General features: G+C 43.3%; 1 protein-coding gene across 1 annotated transcript in view; it reads right to left on the bottom strand.

The window, feature by feature from the left end:
- TMEM51 (transmembrane protein 51) overlaps nucleotides 1-27190 on the bottom strand; it is a 70090-nt gene that overhangs the window by 9122 nt on the left and 33778 nt on the right. Inside the window, exon 2 of the mRNA XM_036746080.1 lies at nucleotides 1730-1804. The gene's annotated coding sequence lies outside the window, so the exon portion shown is untranslated. The remainder of the gene's footprint in view (nucleotides 1-1729; nucleotides 1805-27190) is intronic.

Genomic DNA, 27190 nt, shown 5'->3' with positions numbered 1-27190 from the left:
ACCTTTTTCTGCTCCTTTTGCTTCTTGTATTTTAAAGTCAAATTTTCTATTCAGCTCTGGTTTTTTCATCAGGAATGCTTGAAAGTCCTCTATTTAATTGAATATCCATTCCCCCCCCGAAGGATTATATTCAGTTTTGCTGGGTAGATGATTCTTGGTTGCATGTTTTGATCTTCCTTATCATCACAGTAACTTTCTATGGTCAGAATTTTTTCATGTTGTTGGCTCATTTTCCAACCTATTTCTTGACTTTTAACTCTATGCTAAAGTGAGGCTCTACTTCCCAAGTGGAAGGAGCACTGTCCCAAGCTTCAGGTTTTTTGTGCAGCTGTTTTCAGAGGTAATTCTGAGGATCTGTAAGTTTTTGGTTCTTCCAAGGTGGTATGATCTATGGAGAGGTGTGTTCACTAGTCTCCTGTACTGCCATGATTTGTAAGTGACCACAAGTACTTTTTTCAATCCTGGAACCATGACGAGGGCCCCTGGGGCCACAAACTCTGCTGTGCTAGTGCTCCTCATTGAACCTGGGGCTAAGACCCAGGACTATGAGCCAGATCCAAGTACAGGCAATGAGAAAGAGTCCTGCCCCTGGCACCAGCAAAGGACCCCTGTAAATCTTCTGACCCATTGTCTGATCCCATTCCTGCCTGCGGGCTTAGAGGTCTGGAAACTGCCACTGTTGCCACCGACTCAGTGGCCCTGGGGCCTACTCCAGGTTTGCTGGGCTCAGTCTGTGCTCCTGTCTCACCTTGGTGTGATAGACCTTTCCTGCCAGTCTTCTAAATAATCTTGGGTTGGAAAATCATTTCACTCCATCTTTTTTGTGGGTTCTGCCACTCTAGGATTTGTTTAGAGTCATTATTTAAAGGTATTTGGAGAGGTTTGGGGAGGAGCTCAAGTGAGTCCCTGTTTTTACTTTACCATCTTGGCTCCGCCTCTCCATATCATCTTTAAGAGTTCCCTGGCTCACTAAGAGTGACTTGTCCAAGGCCGCATGGCCTGTATATGTTCAGAGGGTGGATTTGAACTCAGGTCTTCCTGACTCTCAGGCAGGCTCTGGTTTCACCATCTCCCACTACCTCAGCTCTCATCATCATCATAGACTTGTGGGAGGCAGTGTGTGATAGTAAGACAAGGCCTGGCTTTGCAACCAGGCGACCTGAGTTCAAATTTCAGCTCCACAACATGTTCTTAAGACCTATCTGGGCCTCATTCTCCTCCCCTATAAAATAAAGAGGCTGGACTAGATGGTCACATCCCTTAGTCTCAGGTCCCTTCCAGCTCTGCATCTATGATCCTACAAACCAATTAATTGATAAACATTTATTTATTAAGCATGATGTGACACCATAGTGTACAGAGCACTGGATATGGAATTGGGAAGACCTGGGTTCAAATCCAGCCTCAAACACTTACTAGCTGTTTGACCATGGTTAAGCCACTTAACCTCTGTCTGTCTCAGTTTCCTTAACCGTAATATAAGGATCATAATAACATTTATCTCCCAGGTTGTTATAAGGATCAAATAAAAAATCAGTAAAATGCTCAGCACAGTGCCTGGCATACAGTAGGTGTTTAATAAACGCTTATTTCCTTTCCCCTTACTATATTCTGGGCATTGTGTTAAGTATTAGGGATATTAATAGGCAAAAAATGAACATTTCTCCCTACTGACACTCTGTGACTCACTCAAAGTGCAAGATGTTACCCAACAACGCCTGGTACCTACCAGATGTCACCATAAGGGATTCAGGAGACACCTGCCAACAGCCCTTCATGCTAAAGTCTTGGGTTCAAGATTCACCTGCAACAAAGCACACAGAACCAGGTGTCTTGGTCAAGGGGTGAGGATCTCCATCTTAAATGTTTGAAAGTATATTAAGAGGCTCTTCTTTGCCCGGTAGTCTTGCAGCATCATCTCAGATGGAGCAGACACACAATGCAGCAGGAAAGGCTGGCATGGGGCAGGGCTGAGGGGAGTACAGTGACTGGGGATGCAGTGATCATTGGCACAGGTGGTTAAGGGGCCCTAAGAGAACAATGGGTCAGGCTCACCTAGAGATCCCAACATGCAAATCCTTTAACTGTATGCAAATATGAATCATAAAACACCCTGGGCCAAGTGCCCAGAATAAATGCAAACCCCATTCTCACCCCATCCAAGGGCTAGGAACCAGAATCCTGAGTGGCAAGACAGAGGCTGTGAACATTCCCCAGTATGACATCCCCCAGGATGGAAATGCAGCAGAGGAAGCGGTTAATGTTTGCCTCCTTGGGTGCTCCAGTCCCCCACCTTTACTGGATTTTTGCAACCTTGCCCTGCATTAATATATCCTGGAAACACTGAGAACAGCAAAAGCTTTCCTAGTGGTGAGAAAATGCAGGCCTGGGGCTGTGCCCAAGCAACACATTCAGCACAGAGTCTGGATCCAAACCTAAAATCTTCTACTGTGTCTAAAGCTGGCCCTTGGAACAGAGAACAATGGAGAGGAGCTAAGAAAAGCTCATGAGAAAAGAAAGACTGTCTCCAGTGGGGAAGTCTTGGGAAATTGACAGACAAGGAAACTGAAGCATAGGGTGAACCTATAACATAGCAGTAAGCTAGATTTTCCAAATCCAATACTCACTCTCTCTCTCGTCTCTGTCTCTGTCTCTTTCTGTCTCTGTTCTATCTCTCTGTCTCTGTCTCTCTCATTTTACATATGAGAAAATGAAAGATCAGAACATGAAAAATACTTTCATAGGACTGTAAGACCATAGGTTTAGATTTATAAAGGAGCATAAAGTTATCAATGCAAATACCTAATTTTACAGATGAAGAAACTGAGACCCAGAGACATGGAGTGGATTAAGACTACAGATTTAGAGCTGAAGGAGATCTTTAAGGTCACCAAGACCAGCCCCCTCATTTTACAGTCCCAGGGAGGAAAAGAAGCAACTTGGCAAAAGTTACACAGGTAGTGACAGATTTAAGATTCAAATTCAGGTCCTCTGGCTTCCAATCCAGAGTTCTTCCCATTGTACCAGACTGAATGGTCACAGCATAGACTGGGACCCAGAGTTTCCTTCCTCTTAGTTCAGTTCTTTTTCTGTTGTATATCAGATTTGTTCCTGACACTGGAAACTGAAGTTTCTGAAACATCTGAGCATCCTGGAGATGAGCACAGGGCTAGGTGTCTGGCAATGCTATCAGCTCCCATAACAAAGAGACTTCTTAACTGTTCTATTAAACACACCTCTGCCTGCCAGGCTGCATAATTGGGAATGATACCCCTTGTATTGGGTTGGAAAGAAATAGGCTGCTCTACATTCATACAAAGGAGGAATTCACAGGGGCCTGAGACCTGCCAAGCTTCAACCCACAAACACTTTTGTCCCTAAGTCCCAGGTCCATGGAAAGCGGGGACTTAGAATGAATGCCTAGTGGAGGCCAGGACCATTTCATGGCGAGGTTCAGATCACATCTAGACACATCACAGGTCACAGGCATGGAGGATTCTGTTTCAGAGAAACAATGAGGGACCTTTCAACCAGTATGTGGGAGGGGGTGGGGACAGGGACCTCAGAAAATATGCGACTAGTGAGTCAGAATGCAACTGAATGGGGAGGGGGATCCCTCTGAGTAGAGGGTGGCAGGGAGAAAAGGCAAATTAAGCCAATAGTTTTGTAAGGCAAAACACCTGCATTTAGAAGGTCTCATTCCCCATGGATGACCCATGGGCCAAGCAAAGAGGCCAAGATATTCATACTCTGTCAATCAGAGAAAGCAGTTGTCTGACCCTGCTGAGCAGACAGAGCCACACAAGTATTTGACATTATGAGTGGGGAAGAAATGACTGATCTGTAATTAAAAAAAAAAAAAAGGATGGATGACATCATATCATGGCTACAAGGGACCTTAAAATGCAGAAGGTTAGAGGAGGAGGGAAGCTTAAGACACAGAATATCAGAGCTCGGGGAGATACTGGAACAAAGAATGTCAGAACTGGGGAGGACCTTAGAATATAGAATGTCAGATCTCACGGAAACCAAAAATTGGAATCTAAGGGGTTGGCCCTTCCCCATTGGGGAAAAGCTTAACAAATGACGTCATATAAATGTAAAGGAATACTCCTGTGCCAGAATAAATGATGAAATAGCTTCAGAGAAAATGAGGAGGATCTCTATGATCTAATGTAGAGTGAAGGGAACAGAATTAAGAGGACATTTATACAATGACATCATTATGGAGACAAGCAACTTTAAAAGATTTTAGAGCTCTGAGCAATGCAATGATAAATCATCAGTCCAGGAGACTGAAGATGGAACATGCCGCCCCTCGCCGCCAGCCAGAAAGGTGATGACATCAAGGTGTCAAGTGAGACACGTTTTCGGCCATGGTCGATATGGGAATTTACTTTGCAGAATTAGGCATTTTTATGATGAGGGTTATATTGTAAATATGTGTAAAAATAAATAAATGCACTTTAAAAAAAACCCTAGAATGGCAGAGCTGGGAGGGACTTAAGATACCAAATGTCAGAGTTGGGAGAGATCTTGGAATATAGCCTATTAGAGCTGAGAGGGCCCTTAAAATTCATCTGTGCTATATCATTTGCTCTCTCTCTTTTTTGTTTTGTTTTGTTTCTTCTTTCTTTCTTTTTTTTTTGGAGATTTTTTATTTTTAGTTTACAACACTCGGTTCTATATACTTTTGAGTTCCGGATTTTCTTTCCCCCCCTTCCCCCATCCCTCCCCAAGATGGCATGGAATCTGATATATCTTCTACATATAAATCACATTGAACTTATTTACACAACAGTCAAGTTGTAAAGAAGAATTATGACCAATGGAATGAATCATGAGAAAGAAAAAACAGAACAAAAAAAAACCCCAAAAACAAAAACAAAAGAGAAAAAAAAAACAAAGGGAAGAAAAAAGGCAAGCGTAAAGTGTGCCTCAATCTGCATTCAGACTCCATAGATCTTTCTCTGGATGTAGCTAGCTCTTTCCATCATGAGTCCTTTGGAGTCATCTTTGCACCTTGTATTGCTGAGAAGAGTGAAGTCTATAAGGGTTAGTCATCACAGAATCCATATATCTGTGGTTGTGTATAATGTTCTCCTGGTTCTGCTCCTCTCACTCAGCATTATATCGTGTAGGTTTTTCCAGGTTATTATGAAGTCCGTATCATCCCCATTTCTTCTAGCACAATAGTATTCCATTACCTTCATATACCACAACTTGTTCAGCCATTCCCCAATTGAAGGGCATCCCCTTGATTTCCAACTCCTCACTACCACAAAAAGAGTTATAAATATTTTTGTACATATGGGTCCTTTTCCCACTTGTGTGATCTCTTTGGGATACAACCCTAGAAGTGGTATTACTGGGTCAAAGGGTATGAACATTTTTATAGCCCTTTGGGCACAGTTCCAAATTGCTCTCCAGAATGGCTGGATCAATTCACAACTCCACCAGCACTGTAACAATGTTCCAATTTTCCCACATCCTCTCCAGCATTTATCATTTTCCTGTTTTGTCATTTTAGCCAATCTGACAGGACAGATGTGGTATCTAAGAGTTGTTTTGATTTGCATTTCTCTAATCAGTAGTGATTTTGAGCATTTTTTCATATGCCTATAGATATCTTTAATTTCTTCCTCTGAAAACTGCCTGTTCATATTCTTTGACCATTTCTCAATTGGGGAATGACTTGTATTCCTATAAATTTGGCTTGGTTCCCTGTATATTTTAGAGATGAGGCTTTTATCAGAGATACTAGTTGTAAAGATTTTCTCCCAATTTTCTGCTTCCCTGCTAATCTTTGTTGCATTTGGCCTTTTTTATACAAAAACATTTCAATTTAACATAATAAAAATTATCTATTTTGCATGTTTCTTCTTTCTTGTGGTTCATCCCATTGGTTATAATTCTTCTTTGCAACATGAGTAATGTAAAGCCTATATCAGATTGCATGCCTTTTCGGGGAGGGGGAAGGGGAGAAAATGTCAGAGAAAATGTCCACAAACTTAAAAGCTTGTGGAACTGAACTAAAAATAAATTAATTTAAAAAAAAGAAAAAATCATCTGCTCTGACCTTTTCATTTGAAAGAGGTGGCTCAGATAACAGAGGTCACTTTGTGCGAGGTCACATAGCTAGGTAGTGAAGTGACTAGTCCTTGGACTTTCTGGTTTCCAGTTCAATGACCCTTCTCCATCTCTGACTTATTTACTAATAGGAAGCCAAGAACGAAAGGGTTTTTTAGTCTTATTGGCATCTTCTATTTTTACATTATCTTCATTTCTAAACATGTGTCTCCCATCCCTCACCTGCTGAGCTATCCCTTGTGATAAAGAAAACAGAAAGAGGAAAAAAGGTTTAACAAAAATCAATGAATATGTCAACTAAGCTTGATAGTTTATGTAATATTCCACACCCCATCTCTGCAAAGAAGAGAGGAGGAAGGTAACTTTCAGTGGTTTCATGTCTGACAAATTCTAGGAGTCACTATGTCTATGGCATGTTGGTGGCAGCTAGGTGATGCCAGGGAGACCTGGAATCAGGAACATTCAAGTTCAAATTCAGCCTCAGTTCTGACATATCACAAATACAGACTTCAAAACAGACTGTCCGCAGATCTCAAACGATAAGCTGCCAGGCCTCACTAGTGCATTATCTCAGAGCAAACTGTTGCCAACAATCACCAGGGGAAAAAAAACCACGTGAACAACATTTAATAGATGTCGTCATACCAAATGCTCATAATCTCCAAGCTACACAGAACAAAAAGCTTTCCAAAATACAGAGACCCAGCAGAAGAAATAGCAGCTTTAAGGGATCAGCTAGGATGAGACGCATATCACCCTGGCCATCCTGTCTGCTAATACAGTTGTCCCAAGGATGCTTTCAGAGGCCCTACAGAGAGATGAGCTTACATCTCAGCATTTTTATTTGGCTATAAAAATACATGTACTTGTGGTATAGTTTACAGAATGTTAAATATATAAAAATATTAGTAGCCTAATGATTTGTTCTGTGATCATTTCTATTTGATTTTCATCGAACAAAGTGAGATAAAGGAAATAATAATAATGATAATAGGGATAGGATTTGTAATTGCACTGACACAGGGAACTCCCTGATGAAGAAACTCCCTCTACTAAAGCAAGTTTCATGATTTCTCTGCTCTCTCTCCTTTCTCCCTCCCTGTCTCTCCTAGCCTCTCTCTTCTCCTCTCTCCTCCCTCACTCCCCCCACTTTTCCTCTCTCCCTCTGCCTCCCTTCCTCTCTCTGTCTTGCTCTGTCCCCCATACACACACACATACACACACACACACACACACACACACACACAAACACACAAGTTCACAAACACACATTTACACATATATATATTCTCTTGCAGAGAAGTTGTTCACACACATATATTGAGAGGAGGAGGGAAGGAGAGAGAGAAGAGAAAGAGTAGGAGAGAAAGAGAGAGGAGGGAAAGAAGGGAGACAGAAAGAGGGGTGGGGGAGAGGGAGAAAGAGGAAGAGGAAGAGGAGAAGAGAGGAGAGAGAGAGAGAGATGAAGAGAAAGAGAGAGACAGACACAGAGAGTCAGTCTTGAGAGAATTGTGTACCTGAGACATTAAGTATCTTGTCTAGGGTCCCACAGTCAGTAGGTATCATAGGGAAGATCTGTGCTTCAGTCTTACCAATTCCCAGGCTGAGCCTCTAACCACTAACAGCGATTTGATCTTCATCTTCCATTAGCATTTTCTACTTTCCAGGCCACTTCATATCCATTCTCACGTTTGATCCCTGAAGCAACCCCACACAATGGGGTAGCATGAGTGGCATTAACCCCATTTCACAGACTCTGAGAGATGAAGTTACCTGCCCCGTCCTATGGCTAATAAAGAGCAGAGCCGGGCCTTGAAGCCAATTCTTCTGGCCACACCACAGAGAGATGAAAAAGACCCTGATCCTTCCAAAACAGAGTTGTTGATAGGCAAGGTATATTGGATTGGGCGTTTCCAGCCGGTCAATTCATTTGCTTGGGCGTTCAAGACTTTAAGGAAAGTAATTTAATATTCAAGACCTTTGGGGTAATTAAGGGGAAGGAGAAGTTAATGCATCAGATTTTCCGACCAGGAAATCCTTGGTCAAAGACATCTAAATTGGGCTGCCCTCTTCTGTGAGCCTCTCCTAGAAGCACAGACTGAGAATAGAAGGGGCCTTCTAGACCAGGGGTGGGGAACCTGCAGCCTCGAGGCCCTCTAGGTCCTCAAGGGTGGCCCTCTGACTGAATCCAAACTTCACAGAACAAATCCTTTTATTAAGGGGATTTGTTCTGTAAAACTTGGACTCAGTCAAAAGGCCGAATCCAAGGACCTAGAAGGCCTCTAGGCTGCAGGTTCCCCACTCCTGTTAAAATAATCCAGTCCTTCCTCCTTATTTTGAAGGGGGAGTAAAGCAGCACTCAAGGTCACTCAGCTGGTGAGCAGTAGAGGCGGATTAGAACCCAAGTCTGGGGCTTCACCCTGCATACCAGTCTTGGGCACTTGAGGCTCTTGGGAGCCTCCATCCCCTGTCCCAAGGATGTTCTTCTGTATCAACCTGACTCCTCTACCTTTTTCTCACTTTGGTCTCATGAGAAATTCTATCTGGATCTTGAGGCAAAGCCTTAGGAGAAAGCTATGTCCTAGAAGTAAACCCAGAGACACTTCAGAAGGGCATGGAATGAATGGGGGTGGTGGGAAGGCAGGGAGGGGGACCCAGTGCCAGGCTGCCTGGTGAGCTCCTTCATCCAAGCCAGAAGGCAGTCTGGAACCAGGGCAGGGTCTCTGTTGGCCAGTTGGCGCCCACTTCACAGGATTCAGAGCTGGAAGGGATCTTAGAAACTGATGAAGCCAATCCCCTCCTTTCCACCGAAAAACATCCAGCACTTTCAAGTTTACAAAACATGTTTCCTTTCTCAAACACACTTGATCATCACACCGGGGTGGGGGTGGGGGGGAAGTCTGCTGTATTAGAAAAATCATGGATAGTGGAGGAGTCAGAGGACCTGGGTTTAAAACCCAGGTCTGATACTTGCTACCTATGTGATCTTAGGCAAGGAAGTCGCTTCACTGGGCTTCATTTTCCTCATCTGTAAAAAAGAAAGCTGGTCTAGATGGTCTTTACAGTCTCTCCCAGCTCTCAGTCTAGGACGCTGCTACTTTGGTGAGTAGGCAATATTATCATCCCTACTTTAGATTCAATCCAACAAGCATTTAGTAAACACCTACAATGTACAAGACAATGCACTGGACACTGGGCCATTGGGCACATTTGATACAGATATAAAAGTGAGACAGCCCTTGCCCTCAAGGAGCTTACATTCTCCTGGCAGAAACAACAGGCAAACAAATAAAAACATACTTAGTTGAGGCAGGAGAGAGGAATGAGGGAAAGCTTCCTGCATAGCAAGTGGTTTGTGAGTTAGGCCTGGAAGGAAACCGGAGACTTTAAGAAGGTACAGGTCTTTCTCATGATTCATTCCATTGGTTATAATTCTTCTTTACAACTGGACTATTATGAAAATAAGTTAGATGTGAAGGTATATGTAGAACCTACATTGGATTACATGTCGTCTTGGTGGGGAGGGAGGGAGAGAAAATTTGGAACCCCAAAACTTGTGGAACTGAGTGTTGTAAACTAAAAATAAAAAAATTTTATAAAAAGAAGGTATGGGTCAAGGAGTGAATTGCAGGCATACAGGATCGCTCATGCCAAGTTCAGCATCCTAGGGTAACACAGAATGGACAGATCTTTTACTGAGGACACTCATGCTAAAGATCTTGTCTTAGCATGTCTCCATTTTTATAAAATCAGGTACTCAATGCAACTGACATTTGGGCTGCCTCAAGGGTCCAACACAGGCTTAACAAACTGGTTCCCTCAATAACTCTCTCTGAAGCTTAAATCTCAATTCCACGAATGAACCAGGAATCCATCCAGTCTTCAGAATCTGCCTGGATGAAAACCAACTCAGAGGCATTTTTAGGTTACCAAAAAGAGGATGCTCATTTTTCTTCCAGGGTCAAACCATGACAAGGCCAGAGTTTGTTTTATAAACTGAAGTTCTCCCAAGTGCTTTCCACTGAAAAGAGAAGGAGGAGGGGGTAAGACGGATGGAATTTTTCAGATCAGTTAAGTCCTGAGCATAATAACCCTCCCTTTTCCCAGATGGTCACCAGGTCCACGCTAATTCTGAAGAACAGGGCCTGCTTGGAGACAATTTGTCTTGCCTAAATCTGGAAACTTCCATTTTTAGCAAGAGTGGTTCCCAAACTTTCTGCCAAGAAGCCCTTTTGGCCCTCAATCCTCCCCTATCTCACCACCCCTCTCTTACTGAAACAGGTTCTGTGCTTCTCCATTCTCATACATTAGAGCCTACCTTCCTGTATTTCCTATGAGGAGAGCCCTAAAATTCCCACTTCAAATCCGCGAGGGCTCAGGCAAATCACTTTCCTCAGTGAACCTCAGTTTCCCTGTGTGTAAAATGGGTATGCCTGAGGATCAGCTATAAAGAGATTGGATAGACAGCAAGTGCTTTTTTAAAGGTCAGCTATTATTATTATTATTGTTATTATTATTATTTTGGAGGAGGGAAGGCAGGACAATTGGGGTTAAGTGACTTGCCCAAGGTCACACAGCTGGTGAGTGTGTCAAGTATCTGAGGCCCGATTTGAACTCAGGTCCTCCTGACTCCAGGGCTGGTGCTCTACTCACTGAGCCACCTAGCTGCCCCTCAGCTATTATTATTAATGTTGCTAAAGCTCTCCTTCGGGCAGATAGGTGGCACAGTGGATAGAGGACTAGGTTTAGAGTTAAGAAGAGCTGAGTTCAAATTATGCCTCAGATACTTACTAGTGGTGTGACCCTTAATCTCTCCTAGCCTCAGTTTCCTCATCTGTAAAATGGGAATAATTAATAATAATAGTACCAAATGAGATAGCATATATAAATGCTAGCAATAATGCATTATTATTCTAATGCCTCATTCAGTCTGAAGTTGACTCAAGGGCCTTGAGGTCCTCAGAGACTGCCAGAAGATGATGAGCTTTGGCAGGTCCACACCATGCGAGAAAGGTTTAGAGCACAGGCCTGGCGATGGACCCACGCACCAGTCTTAAGGCTTGGATCAGCTCACCACCAACCTGAGGACAGGTGGATGAATTTTTAGGCCACAGTCACTCCCGCAGCTAGGTGGCGCCATAGCGGATAGAGTGCTGGGCCTGAAGTCAGGAAGACTCAGCTTCCTGAGTTCAAATCTGGCCTTGAACACTTACTAGCTGTGTGACCCTGGGCCAGTCACTTAACCCCTTTAGCCTCAGTTTCCTCATCTGTTAAATGAAATGGAGAAGGAAATGGCAAACCACTCCAGCATCCTTGCCAAAAAAAAAAAAACACCAACAAAAACAAAAAAACAAGTGGGGTCACAAAGTATTGGACATGACTGAACAACAATAACTCCTGCAAACTGGCTACCAAGTCTCAGAGAAGCCTCAATCTGCTTTGGTAGGGATGGTCTGCACCAATAAAATGAGAGATCCTCAATTGTAATCATGACTTGCCTCTCTTGCTGTAAAAACTTTCTGTGATCCTGACTTTGTGAGCCCTCTCTAATGATAATTTGCTTTTTCTTTTCATTTTTTTGGCCCAGAACATGAGCCAAATCAAATCTCAGATAGGAAGAGACCTCAGAAAATGTCTAATCCAATCTGTACTTGAATAATAATTCTCTTTTCGATATTGTTGAAAAGTCCCCATCTCAGGCATACTAATACATTGTTGGTGGAGCTGTAAATTGGGCCAACCACTCGAGAAAGCAATCTGGAATGATGTAAAGAAAGTAAACAAAAGATGCCCACACCTTTTGACCCAGAGATGCCACTGCTAGTCACATTTCCCATGGAGGTCAAATATATTAAGAAAAGTCCTACGCACACAATATACTGTGAGGAATGCTTTTTTGTAATATTAAATAACTAGAAACAAGACAGATGGATGTCCATCAATTGGGAAATGGCTAAACAAACCATGGTATACAAATGTAATAGAATATTACAGCACTACAATAAATGATAATTATGAAGAATTCAGAGAAGCATGACTTTCCTTATAGGAAGTCTCTCTCTACCAGGCAGGATCCTACCTAGAGCCAAGAGACAAACTACTTTCTTGGAAATAAAATAGTAATGATGTCAGAGATGATAAGATCATAGCCTGAGAGTTCAAAGATATCTTAGAGATCATCTTGCCTAACCCCTTTCATGGTCCAGCTGAGGAAATTAAGCTCTAGATAGGGTGAGATCACACAGGGAGGGGAATAGGGTAGGATTTGAATTCAGCTCTCCTGACAGCAAACCCAGACCTCTTTTTACTGCTCCACTCTACCTAAGATTCCCTAGGAAGAAGAAAGGTTTAGCCTCCTTGTCCATAAAATTGTGGTATGTGAACGGAGTAGAAGATCATTGCTTCAAAAGAAGTGGTTAAGTACGAAGGATTCAGAGAAGCATAGGAAGATTTATATGAACTGATACATGGCAAAGTTAGCAGAACTGGGAAAACAACATGCACTATGACAACAACAGTGTCAACGGAAAGAACCAAGACAAATTGAATGATAATAACAATGATGACCAACCTCTCTCTTCTTTTCAGAGATGGGAAACTATGGGTGTGGAACAATGCATACATTAAATCTGGTTGATGTATAGGCTATTTTTGCTGAACTGCTTCCTTACCCCCCTTTTCTTTTTGATTCTTTGTTTGGTAAATGGGTGGGATTTGAATGAAGCTCCCTAGACTGCAGGCTCCGGGCTCTTTCTATTATACTACTCTTACCTGTAGACTAGAGACAGGAAGAGCTTTGCCTCCTTGTCCCAGAAAAAAACTGGGGGTGGGAGTGGGGAGGAAGCAGGATAGAGTACAAAGAACACAGATCCTACTCTTAGAAATCCTGCCTCCAGTGCTTACAAACTGTAGCCTTGGACAAATCAGAATCTCTCTGAATCTGTCTCCTCATCTGTAAGATGGGGATAAGAATATTTTTAATATGAAAATCTTTATATAATCTTCTCAAATTACACATAAAAACAATTTTTAACTTTTGTTTTTAAAAATGTTGCGTTCCAAATTCTCTCCCTCCCTCCCTTTCCACCCTCCTCCCTGATACGGCAAGCAATTAGATATAGATTATTCGTGTACAGTCATGCAAAACATATTTGGGAGATAAGAATATTTACAACACTTTACAAAGTTCTTGTGAGTTGCTTTATAGACTTTAAAGAACCTAAGAAATGGCGGGGGGCGGGTAGAAAGGAAAGGTGATTTATCGTTTGGACATTTTCATTTTGTTAATAAGAATCCCTTTCCTTAATACCAATGCTCCCTCCTTCTTGTTGTTTCTTCCCCTTGACCCCCTACATAAATTCACAAGCTCTCAGAGTTGAGAAAAGTAAAAAAATGACATTTTCCCCACCTCCTCCAAAGTCCTCTGACAGGTAGAAAGGCTCCTGGGACAGCCCCATTGGATGGCTATCATGTGCAGAGCAGTGTGGTAAGGTTCAGAGGTTTATCACCAGAATCATAGACCCAAGGGGAATGGACACAGCAACTCAAGAAGGGAACAAAAGGAAGGCCAGCATTTATTAAACACCTACTGTGCGCCAGGCAGCATGCTAAATGTTTTACCATCAGTCTCAGTTAATCTTCACAACCTCCCTTGGAGGCAGGTGCTGTTATGATCACCATTTAAAGTTGGAGAAACTGAGGCAGAGAGTAAGTGACTTGCCCAAGGTCACACAGCTATTAAGTGGCTGAGCCAGATTTGAATTCAAGTCCTCCTGACTCCAGGTCTAGTGCTCTATCCATTGTGCCACCTAGATGCCTGAAGAAGGCCTACTAAGGTTAAAAAAGACGTTGCTGATCTGCGTGGATAAAGGAAATATTTATTGACACTAAGAAAATCACAAGTTTTTTTTAAGACCCAGGGGATTCCTCATTGGTCTCCCTGACTCAGGTCTTTACCCTAAACCAAACCAGCCTCCATAAAGCGATATGGCAAAAGCACAAACCTGACCACATCACTCCTGCTCAATAAACTCCAGCATATCCTAAATGCCCTAGTGGAAAAAAAAAAAAAGGAAGTAACTCTCCTATTGGTCACAATCTGGCTCCTGCCCACTTTGCAGGCTTACTGTCTATTATTCTTCCTCTTCAGATACTCTGCTGTCCAGCCAAACTGCCCTTGTGCCTCACTTCCATTCCATCTCCAGAACTTTGTAGTCTGTTCCCCAGACCTAGAAAGCCTTCCTCCCTTCATTTCCACCTCTTGGAATCCCTACCTTCCTTCAAAGCTCAGCTCCTACACAAAGCCTTTTGAGAGGCAGGGTGTTGTAACTGCACAGGGTGCTAGAACTGGAGTCAAGAACCCAGGAGTCAGACCTGGGTTCAAATCCGACCTGAGATACTATGACCCTACCTTCTCTGTTCTCTTATTTGCAAAATAAGGGGGCTGGCCTTGAAGGCCTCAGTTTCCTCATCTGTAAAGTAAATGAGCTAGACTTCATGACCTCTAAGGTTCCTTCCTTCTATAATTTCTCCACCCCCAACTTCAAGTGCCCACCCACAAAATTATCTCAAACTCCATGAGGGCAGGAACTCTTTGCTTTTCAACTTTGCATTTAAGACTCTCTCAATACTTGTCATTCCAAGATCAAATCTTCCTTCCCTGGCTCCCAGTCCCTGATGTAGACTCCTCTCTCTTCTCCTCTCTCTCTCTCTCTCTCTCTCTCTCTCTCTCTCTCTCTCTCTCAACTGTTATTTTTTTAGGTTTGTACTACCAGTGTGCAGCACAGTAGACATTTAATAAACACATGCTCATTTACTCACTCACTCATTCATTTTAGGATATGTAGAATATTAGCTACATGCTGCACTGGCATGGAGGGAGTTTAGGCAGTAGTGAGCTTCCAACACCATTGCAATCATAGATTCAGATAAAAATAATACATATAACAATAACATCAATTAACACTGACATATCACTTTAAGGTTTACAGACCATTTTACATATATCAGCTCAGTTGACCAGAAGGTACCTGTAGTATTTCCTCACTGTTGCAAGGATCAAAAGAGATAATGGAGACATCATGGCACAGCAGAAGGGACAATGGAGTGGGAATCAATGCCCTCGCCTCTGCTGTGCTCTTTGACCTTGGGCAGGTTACTTCTCCTCCTCATCTCCTAAATGAGGAAGCTAATCTAGATTGCTTCTAAGGCACCTGGCTACCCCGACACCCAGAACACTCTCCTGCCTCATCTCTGCTTCCTCCCTTCCTTGGCTACTCCCAGCTAAAATCCCATCTTCTACAAGAAGTTTTTCCCAGTCCTTATCCTAGTGCCTCCTTCAGAGATTATCCCCAGTTTAGCTTGTCTACATTTTATTCATTTGGAGTTGCTTCCATGTGGCCTCCCCATCAGACTATGAGCTCTCTAAGCACAAAGACTTTCTTTGTATCCCCAGTGGTTAGCATACTGCCTGGCACGTAGTGAGTGCTTAATAAATGGTAGTTTACTGATTAACCTTCCATCTCTAAATCTAGGATCTTAAGAGCTTTGGAAAAGTGCTTTGCAAACCTTTAATTATTATGACAAAGTCAACCCTCATTATGATTTAAAAAAAATAAAGTTTGAAAAGAACACCACCCCAAGCTCTCCTGCTGGATGTTGCATGTCTGCCTTATACACACGCACACACACACACCCATGATTCCCCCAGAGACCAGCGAACAGAAGCCAAAGAACAAAGTACTGTTTTGCCTTCTGGGTCTGTGAGATCCCAAGTCTGATGCGGGAGTGCCAGGCTCTGGCTGTGGGTCCCTCGCTGTCTGAGTAGGCTGGATTTTGTGTCTGCAATGGATAAATTCATTAGCTGTTCGACCGTGTTTACTGCAACCAGCAGGCCTGGCCAACTCTTAAGTGGCTTAGCCTAAAACAGGGGCTCTGGTATTGATCAGGAAGCTTTTCAGCTGCCTGGCTGCTGGGACCAGGCTTCCCATTAGGGCCCATCATTCCACTGCTCAGAGAGCCAGATCTCTGGCCTCCTGGACATGATTTAAGAGCAAAAGGGACCACCAGTCAGTCAGTCAGTCAACAGGCTTATATAACTTGCGTAGCATGTGCCAGGCACTGTACAGCACAGGGGATATAATGATTTGGATGGGGGATGGGGCACTTTCCCTGCCCTCACAAAGCTTACCTTTTAATGGAAGAGACAATATGCAGGTAACTATGGACATACAAATACATGCAGGGTAAATGGAAGGTAATCTCATAGGAGAAGGCATTAGTAACTGGGGGGAGGGGGAGGAATACCAGAAAGTGGGATGTGAGCCTCAGTGAATACCTGGATAGATCCTAATCTTGGAATCCCAGGAAGGAAGGAGTATGACGTTCTGTTGGGTTTCATGGATATCTTCACAGTGGTTATTTAGAAGGAAGAATGGCCAAGTGGAATGAGCATGATACTCAGAAGAGCAGGGTTCAAATCCTGCCACTTCCATGGATTATCTTAAACCTTTATGAGACTTTACCTCTATGTGACACAATTTCCTCATCTGTAGAATGGAAAGAGTGGGGGTTTTAAGGACCCTTTTGGTTCTAAATCCCAAATCCCAAAATAATCCCTGTATTTCCAAATCCCAATATAATCCCTACATTCCCAAATCCCTATAATCTCAAATATCACATCTCAGTAGTCTGTTTCTCCAACTTTAAGATGAGGGTGTATTCTGCATGAATTTTTTTCTTTGCTCATATTTGCCTTGGCTTAGAATCCTAAGATAGTTGTATAATGTCCTTCCCCCATCCCCACCTCCTGCCCCCAAGATCCTTGAGAGGGGAGACTTTTTCTTCATTTTTTATTTTTGCCTTTTACTGTAAGCATTAATAAAGACATGATGAGTTGTACAAGGTCATATAACAATAAAAGCTAGCATTTTTATAGTGCATTAAGGTTTGTAAAGCACTTTACTAACATCTAATTTTATCCTCACAACAACACTGGGAATTTGTTGCTATTACTAGCCCCATTTAGTAGATTAAGAAATTGAAGTTGGGAAAGTAGTGACACAACTAGAGTCATACAGCTAGTAAGTATCTGAGGCAGGATTAGAACTCAGGCCTTCCAGATCCCAAATTCAGCCTTCTCTAGTCATGGCATCTACTAGTTGCCTAAAAACAAAGGGAGTTAGGCTAAATGACTTCTAAAGTCCCTTCCAGCTCTATGTCTGTGAACCTATGATGATAAAATATGGCTGAGGAATTTAAACAGCAGTTTTAGGTGGTGGTAGGAAAAGATTCAGGTACCAAGAGGATGAAGCTTCTGTGGCTGCCATAATGGGGTGTTTGGGGTTAGCAGCTGGCGTCTGGATGTAAAAGCCACGAATAAGACGGCAGGCAAGAGGCCTGGCTTTACTCGTTGCCAATTTAGCATCTTATCATTTGGAGCTGCAGGTGTGCCTCACTGTAAGAAACACAAGCACACAAAAATCTGAACTTGGGCCAACCAGAGGGTGGTGATTCGCATGGCAAAAGGATTTTTCTAATCTCAGCACAGAATTCTTTTCTGTAGGGAGTGGAGTAAAAAATCCACGCTGGCCTCTCCAATCAACAAATATTTGAGCTTAAAATGGAATCACGATGCCAAAAACAGCTGTGGAAAGAGATATTATTGGCATTACCCGGGGGACACCCAACTATTTGACATGGCAGTACCTTTGCCTCTGAATCTCCCTCTGAAAGGGTGGATATCCAAGAGGCCATGCCATTTCTTCATTCCTATTAAGGGTTTATTCTCAACAGATTGATACATGACCTGAATTTGGCTGAGGACAAGGATCTTGGCATTGGATGGTAGAAAGATCAGCGGTCTACCAAGCTCAAATCATGAGCTCAAAATCCAGCTTTACTTGTTTGAATGTAAATGTTTTACTTTTTTGTATTCTCAGCACTTAGTGTGGTGCCTGACACACAGTAGGTGCATAATAGATGCTTGCTGACTGACAGTTGTGTGACTTGATCCAAATCACTTCATTTCTCCAAGCCTCGGTTTTCTAACCTGTAAAATGGGGGAAGTTATTTCTTCGACCTAACTCTTACAGTTGGAGCTGTGATCTCAGGGATGCAGGTATTTTCTCTTGCTGAGAGAACCCAATTCTGCTACCCCTTCTCATCCTGTGCAGGTCTTGTCCTATCAATATTGATTGACGCAGTCTTTCCAGGGATCTACCACCCCACAGTGGCCCTGAGTTCAAATTCTAGCTCTTCTGATGGCTAAAGCTATGTGGTCTTGGGAGTCATTGAGCTTCTATAGGTATCAGGTTCCTCCCTTTGAAAATGAAGGGGCTGGGTTCCAGTTCTAGATTCCACATCTAATCCTGGGGCTGCTCCAGCTTTTCTATCTCCAGGTCCTCCCTGCTTTCCAGAAGTGACGCAGAAAGGAGAGCCTTTTAGCCTTGCTCACCCACAAGCCAAGCTTGGAGGAGAGATCAGCCAAATTATTTCCTGGTTCACCCTGGGCTTCTACAGTTTAACCTGCTCCTGGCAATATCAAAGCAAGGCATTTGTCTTGTTCCCGGGAAGGGAAAACATCACCTTCAAAAGCCCTGTAGAACTTGGCCCAGATTGCTTCTGCCTGTGCAGGAGGGAGCCCTTCACCCAGGGTTTTTGTTTGCTCGTTTTCATCCTGACACTTGCTTGGAATAGGAGTTAGGAGCCCAGGCCTGGCTGTTCCCAATTCCTTAAAAGTTGAAAAGAAGAAAAGAGGCTTTGGATCCCTCTCTCCTTCTGATTCCACACTAGTTGGCCAACTCTCTCTAGAGAAATGAGAGAAAAATACCCAATTTGGCATTAGGGCCGCTCTGGTCATTGGTACCTTAACTTGGATACTTATAGAAAGAACCTTTCCTATTGATTAAATTTCCTTCCTTCCATCTTTCCTCTGTTCCTCCCTCCCTCTCTTTCTTCCCTCCTCTCTCTTCTCCTCCCTCTCTCCCTTCTTTTCCTTCTCCCTTCCTCCCTCCCCCCTTCCTCTTTTCTGTTATAAAGGATAGCTCTCTGGGAGTGGCAGAAGGGAAGAAATATAGGTGGAAATTTGGGTGACATTAAAAAAACTGTTGAGGCTAATAACAACGGCTAGGTGTCATGAATATTATTTATTATAGCACGTAATAAGAAAAGGATTTCACATTTATATGGAGCCTTGTAGACCAAAGAACCTTGGCCCAGAGACCATCTGGCCCAAACCCTGCATTTTACAGGGGAGAATACGGAGGTGCAAGGAGATGCCGTGACCCAAGGGCACACTGGCAGGATCACACAGGGACTTGGAATTCAATTTCTCTGACTAGTTAGTGTTCCTCTCACTGTATCACATTTTAAAATTACCTATAATCATCACAGGTGCTGTTATTACTGCTTTGGGAAAAAAAAAAAAGCATAAACTCAGGCTTAGAGAAGTTAGTTTTCTGTCCAAGGTCACAGGATGGCAGAATCACACATTTAGAGGTCACCTAATTCAACCCCTCACCCCTACCTGACAGATGAGGAAACTGAGGTCCAAAAAGTATGACTTGCCCCAAGTCACACAAATAACTGGATTCAATTCAATGGGCATTTATTGAGTGCCTACTATATGCCAGGCCCTGTTCCCAGGTCCTTGTACGTATGATAAATCCAGCAGACTTTCTGCTGTACCACGAAGCCTCTCAAATCCCAAAAAGGAATTATCCAAGTGTCTGGGCTTGGGGACAGCTGGGTGGCACAGTGGATAGAATGCTGGGTCAAAAAGACCCAAGTTCAAATCCAGCCTCAGATACTTATCGGCTGGGTGATTCTGGGCAAGTTACTTCACCTTGTTTGTCTCAGTTTCCCCATCTATCAAATGAGATGCAGAAGGAAATGGTGAACCACTCCAGTATCCTTGCCAAGACTATTCCAAATGGGGTCCTGAAGAGTCAGACACCGCTGAACAAGAAGGGAGCTGGGATTTTAGCCTAGCCCTTTCTACCCCCAAGACCAGTGCACTCAATTCACAATACCCAGGATGCTTCCTTTTAACGACCTCTAGAAGTTGGCCAGGTGAGGGGTGACAATGAGCTGAAAGAAGGCAAGGAAGCCATTCCAGAGAGGTAGTGGAGGTCTTCCAGTCTTAGCCAGAGCTTGGATGTTGGGGTGAGGGAGGGGGAAGAACCAAGGACTGCAAACCTGGACAGGAATAGAGACATTTTAGAGGCAGGGTAGGAGTGGCAGCATAATCCTAAAATCCCAAGGGTCTTTTGATGGCACTCAGAATTTACTGTAACTTAAGAGCTCAGCCTAATCTTTCACTTAGAGCTTTTGGCTGATAGAGCAGGCTTCTTTTATTGGCTAGAGACACTTATTATTTTCCCTCAAAGCAAAGAAGTCAGAAAGTGCTGGGAGGCTAGACCCCTCCCAGTTCCACGGTAAGCGAATCCCTTCTCAAGTGAAAGGCTTACTTAAAATCCATTTCTAGCCAGTGAAACTTCAAGAGCCAAAGCTTTAGTATTAAGGATTATCAGGTTTGGATTCGCTTTCCTTGGCTGGGATTAAAGGCTCACAAATTTGGAAGGTGGCAGAGAGCAGCCCCTAAAACAGCCCCCAAAGGCCACCTTTATAACATTTTACAGATGAGGAAACTGGGGTCCAGAGAGTTGAAGGGACCCAGGGGAGTGGGATAGCCGGTGGATAGAGCGCTGGGCCTGAAGGCAGGAAGACTTAATCTTCCTGAGTTCAAATCCAGCCTCAGACACTTACTAGCTCTGTGACCCTGGGTAAGTCACTTGACTCTGCTTGCCTCAGTTTCCTCACCTGTAAAATGAGCTGGAGAAAGAAACACTCCAGTATCTTTGCCAAGAAAACCTCAAATGGGGTCAGGAAGAGTTAGACATGACTGAAATAACAGAACAACACAACATAAGAGGCACTGTGCTTGAGTGCAGGGGACCCAGAGAAAGGCAGATACGCAGTCCTGGACCACAAGGAGCTTACATTCTAGTGGGACAGACATCACACAAAAATTGCACATGAGATACATACAGAATATAAATGAAACATAATCTATAAGGGGAAGGCCCTGGCAACAAGAAGACCTTGGGAAAGTGGGAATTAAGCTGATTCCTGATGGAGGCAGGGCAGTTAGGCTTGAAGGAGGCCAAAGCAAAGCACGGAGACAGGTGACGGAGCATTGTGTTTAAAGAACTACAAGTGATTAACTCTGCTGAGCACTGTAGTCCCAGATTAAATCATATTTCTGCCAACACAAACATTTCCCCACATCATCGAGAACAATTAGTGACCGCTGTGGGAAGCCAGGCACACCAACATACTGGTAGTGGAGTTGTGAATGAGTCCAACTGTTCTGGAAAGCATTTGGAATGATGGAAGGAGGCACGCTGACACGTTCATACTCTTTGACCCAGTGATCCCACTATTCGGCGTATACCACAAGTCAAGACTTCTAGAAATATTTTTTCATTTGTTTCAGTCTTGTTCAACTCTTTGTGACTCCATTTGGGATCTTCTTGGCAAGGATACTGGAGCGATTGGCCATTTCCTTCTCCAGCCCATTTTACAGATAAGGAAACTGAGGCCAACAGGGTTAAGTGACTTGCCCAGGGTCACATAGCTATTAAGAGTCTGAGGCCATATTTGAACTCAGACTCCAGGCCTGGTGCTCTATGCACTATGGTGCCACCTAGCTCCCCTAGAAATAAAGGTCCCATTTATGCTTGAATACTCACTATAGCACTTTGGGGTAGTGGAGAAAAATCCCTGGAAACAAGGTGAATGCCCATCAATTGTGGAATGGCTGAATAATCTGTGGACTGTGAATATAAGAGAATAGCACTGCACTTCAAAAAGCTATTAATTTGAGGAATTAAGAGGGATCTAGGAAAAGATATATAACTCACGCAGAATGTTTAGACACAATGACCATAATATAAATGATACTGCTAAAAGGCAGCTGAGCTTGGATTAGCTGGAATGGATTAGTCGTAATTGGTCCAAGAGAACAGTGACAAAACATACTTCCTTCTTCTTGGTAGAGAAGTGGAGAATTACAGATGTTTCATATGGTATCAGACTCCATCAACTTTGTTAGTTTTGTTAATCTCGTTTTCTTGGGTACAAGAAAGGTTGGGAAAGAGGCAAGAAAGATAGTGGGGTGGGGGAAGGGGAAAACTATGTTGTAAAAAATGATAGGTATAAAAACTTTTAAAAATGAAAAAAGGCCTCTAGTCTATAGACTTAACCATTTGCCTCAGTTTCCTCATCTGTAAAATGAGCTGGAGAAGAAAACAGCAAACTGTTCCATTATCTTTGCCAAGAAAACTCCCAAAGGGCTCACCAAGAGTCAGACATGACTGAAAATGACTGAACAAGAAGCCTACACAGGCCTGCAGTGTCAACTGTGGAGAGTTACGAAGGGCATAAGAAACAAGCCCTGCCCTTAAAAGGATTTATATTTATAAATGATCACAGACAGGCACAGATAGAGTACCCAGGCTTGGAGTCAGGAAGTCCTGAGTTCAAATCCAGCCTCAGACACTTACTAGCTGTAGGAACGTGGGCAAGTCACTTAGCCCTGTTTGTCTCAGTTTCCTTATCTATAATTGAGCTGGAGAAGGAAATGGCAAACCACTCCACTATCTCTGCCAAGAAAACCTGAAATAGGGTCATGAAGAGGGAGACATGATTGAAACAACATAAATATGAGACGAGAACACTTTTTGTGCAAGGTATGGAGAAAGGAAAATGTAGGGTAGGTACAAGGGTCTTGTATGGAATCTTATGTGGATCTTGGGCTGGAAAAGACTTTAGAAGCTGTCTAGTGCAACTCCCTCAGGAACTGAGACCCAGAGAGGGGTCTTGTGTGACTTTCCCAAGGGTAGAAGTTAAACCCAGAGTCCCTAACTCCAAATCTATTGATTTTTTTTTTCTCACTGAACAATGCTGCTTCTCAAAAGCCCAGTCTGGCTGGACTGTAGTACCTATGATGGGCAAGTGGCCCCAAAACAGGGCCAAAGAAATATGATGAACCCAGATGTGGAGGGTCCCCAAATGCAAGACAAAGGACTTGGAATGGTATTAAGCAGATAACAGGGAGTCACTGAAGGGTTTAAAGCAGAGGAGAGATGTGAGATGAGGCAGCTGTAGCACAGGGGGAAGAATTTGGAGGGAGAGGACCCCTCTTGTCCTCAGCTTCCTTCTCTGTAAAGTGAAAAAAATCAGACTCAATGGCCTTTGAGGTTTCTTCCAGCTCTAGATTTATTATCCAACCCTGAGAGAGCTGTCTAATCCTATAAGCCTATGAAAGGCCATGCCTGAAGACGTCAGCCAGGGCCCTGAGTTCAAGAGTGGGGAAGGAACAGAGAACTAGGATAAGTGAGCTCGGTGGCTGAACCAGACCATCTGGTCTGACAGCTGAAGACATGAGAGCGGTTGTCAAAGGAACCATAGGGCATTAGCTCCTTTCTCTTCCTTTCTGAGCCAGGGTGGGGACAGTATGACACAATAACAGTGCCTCCCAAGAGTTCTGCTGGCCTATTGTACATTCTGTGTACATAAATAAGCAAACAAACCAGGCCATCAGTGAAAGGGTTGCTGGGTCACAAGGTGAGTCAACAACATAGGATCGGAGGTGAGAAGGGATAAGAAAGTCTTTGTGGTGCAAGGGGAAAATTGCTGGACTCAAAGGTCAAATCCTACTTCTGACACTTCCTATCTTATGACCCTGGGGCAACTTAATATCTTAGCTTTAGGCCCCTCACTTGTAAAAACGAATAGAACGGTGTTAACCTCAGAGGGTTGCAATGAGGAGTGCACATACTAATAAGGTAGGTAAAACAATCTATGTCATTCATTCATTTATTCTCTTCGAGTTGAAGGAGAAAACCGAAGCCTAGTAAATGTGCTCTCAGAGGGACACACAAGTAGCAAACCAAGTCAACAAGTACTTATTAAATACTTACAAGTAGAAAGAAGGTCCCTGCCCTCAAGGAGCTTACACTCTGAAGGGGGAGAAAATACAGAAAAGGAAGGGGAGGGAGAAGGAGTGAGATGGAAGACGGTTACTTGGGAGTAGAACCCATAAAGGAATGAAGCCAGGGGCACTTTCCTTAAAATAGAGGCTCTGGGAAGAACTGGCCAATCAGAGGAAGGGGCCTCAAGGGTTGAGTGATCTTCTAGGGTAAGAAAGGCTACTGTCCCAAGATGGAGAGTCAAGAGTGAATCCCAAAAGGAATCAAGCAAATAGAAGAACTGGAATTACCAATGTATGTCGCCATCTTCTCTGTAATTTATCATCTTAAGAGAGTTAACTGGTGCATTGAGAGGCTTAGTAGCTTTCCCAGGGCCACATAGCCAGTATATGTTAGAGAGGGGGACTTGAACCCAGGTCTTCCTGGCTCTGAAATGGGCTCTCTATCAACTACCTCATGCTGCCTCTTATCACCCAACATCATCTAAAATTGAACTGTTCACTTTCCGTCTCTCCTCCTCATCTCCTGTTTAAGCCTGTTCCTCTGCCTGACTTCCCCATTTGGGTTAATTAATAATCCTCTAGGTAAACCAGGCTTACAACTTTTAGCATCACCTTTGCCTCCTCCCTCTCCCTTCCCACTCAGTCACCTGGCTCTGACCACTGTTTCTCCTCTATCAGCTCTTGCCACCACCCAGCTTGGGCCCTCATTACCTCATGCCTGGATTACTCCAATAACTTCCTAATAACTCTCTCAGCCTCTAGCATCTCCTCCCTCTAATTCAATCTGTACCCACTGCTAGAGAGTTCTCTCTTAAATGTCACTTTCTACCTCTCCCTCCCCCACTTTCTACCTCTTGCACTGGACACAGAAATGAAATGATAGTATTACTGCTTCTCGCAAAGGGTATGTCTATTGATTGCCCTATGGGTCAACTATCCCTACGACTCCCTAGAAACTTCCCTGGCCCTCACTCCCCATATTTCTTGTCTATTTCTATTAGAAAATAAGCTCCTTGAGTGCAAGATGTACCTTCACTTTTGTATTTGTATTCTTGGCACGGCGGCTAAATGTTTTTTCATTAAATCACTCATTCATCGCATCACTTCTTTGCTAAAGGCCTTCAACAGCACCCTGCTGCCCTTTCCAACCTGGACCTAACATACCTTTTCAGCCTCATTATCGGACACTCCCCTTTCAGCATTCTATGGTCCAGCCAAATTGGCTTTTTCGTTCTATCTCACACAGGATGCTTGCCTCTCCCATCTCCACGCATGTGCACTGGCTCTCCCTGATGCCTGGAGCTCTTTCATGTCCCATCTCTTAGAATCCCTCTTCTCCTTCAAAATGAAACTCAACTGCCATCTCCTACATGAAGGCTTCCCTATCCCCACAGCTACTAGTGCTTCCATCCCAATTACTCTGGATTTGTTCTAAACAAATTTACTCTGCATATAATTACATATTTATGAGTTGTTTCCCCCAGTAGAACTCAAGCTTCTCGAAGGCAGGAGCCATTACGTTTTTGTCTTTGTATTTCTAGCACCTAGCACATAGTAGGTAGGCTCTTAAATGATGCTGGGAGACTGATGGATCCTTCTGAATATCTGATTAGAATCTCAGATGTGGAAGGGAACACCATAATCCATACTAGACCAAGAAGAGTTTCTCTCTCCATCCTATCCAATAGTCATCCAGCCTTTGTCTGAAGACCACCTCGCAGGGAGGGAGGGGGCAGCCACTACCTCTGTTCTGCTTTGGGATGGTTTATTTAGTGGGAAGTTTGCCCGTAAATCAGACCCAAATTGGCCTATTCCTAAATGCCACCTACTTCTTTTGGTGCTGCCCTCCAGCGGCATGCAGAAGTGTAATCTGTCCTTCCATTGGGCAGCCCTCCAATTACCTGAACATGTTCCTCATTCTCCCCCACTTCATTTCTCTAGGGCAAGTCACCCTCTTTCTTGCAACAGAGATGTAGTGCCCAGCCCTGAACAAAATGCTACAGATGTGGTCTGAGCCAGTCATAAAACAACTGACCTGTCTCCCTGTTACTGGATCTGATATCTTTCATCATACAGCCTGAGATGACATTTACTATTTTCTTGTTTCCTTTTTAATTTTTATCACTGTATTTTGTTTTCACATCACCTCCATTTTCCAGTGTATCCATTCCCTTCCATGAGAGCCATGGTAAAGCAAAGAATAAAAAAAAAGTTTTGCTTAATCTGCCAACTACCATGTTATCTATTCTTCTCGGTTTTATATCATAAGTAAATTTGGTCATTGTGATATCTATGCCTTTAAATCACTGTTTAAAAGGTTAATGAGCACAGATCTCTCAGGAAAGCCACTAGAAATTTTCTTTCAAGTTGATGTTGAACCTTTGGTGGTAGAGAGAGGGGGGTGCTGTACTCCCCCTTTCTTGACATGAGTCATTCCATTTGAGAATGAGCTTCTATTTCAGCATAAATGGACAGTCACCTCTAACCACTACTTTATTTGCCTACCTTTACCCCAAAGCTTGAGTCAGTCAACAGGCATTTGTTAAGCTCCTACTACCTGCCAGGCACTGTGCTAAGTGCTGGGGATGCAAAGAAAGGCAAATAACAGTTCTTGTTCTTGGGAGACAAGTCTGATGAGGGAGATAGTCCCCAAGACAGTAAAAAAAAAAATAAAAGATAGAGTCCACCTTGTTTCGGACTCTGGAAGCCAATGACTGACTAGTAGATTACAAAGTTTTTATCCTCTTCCTTGACATACAACAAGCTGTTCCCAAGGCCCATGGCTAACAGGTAGTGAACCTAGCTTCACTATGTTTTCGATAGACTGGCCTTATCTATGGGATATGGCTCATATTCTGAAGTCTACTTGCCCCATAGAGATTTCCCTTCTTAGTGGGCCAAAAGGAGCTTCACTCTGCTGTGGCTTCTAAATTAGGAACAGTGGGTTTTCTTGCCATGACAAGCCATCAATGATAAGTTTTTTGGCCCAGTGAATTCTAACTTATCTTTATTTTTTAAAAGTTCTTAATATTTTACTTTTTCTAATTACATGTAAATTTTTAAAATTAATTTTTAAAAATTTTCAGTTCCAAATTCTCTCTCCGT

This window comes from Trichosurus vulpecula, chromosome 2 (genome assembly GCF_011100635.1).
Source record: "Trichosurus vulpecula isolate mTriVul1 chromosome 2, mTriVul1.pri, whole genome shotgun sequence".
NCBI classification, from domain to species: Eukaryota; Metazoa; Chordata; class Mammalia; order Diprotodontia; family Phalangeridae; genus Trichosurus; species Trichosurus vulpecula.
This window is presented reverse-complemented; position numbering and strand designations above follow the sequence as displayed.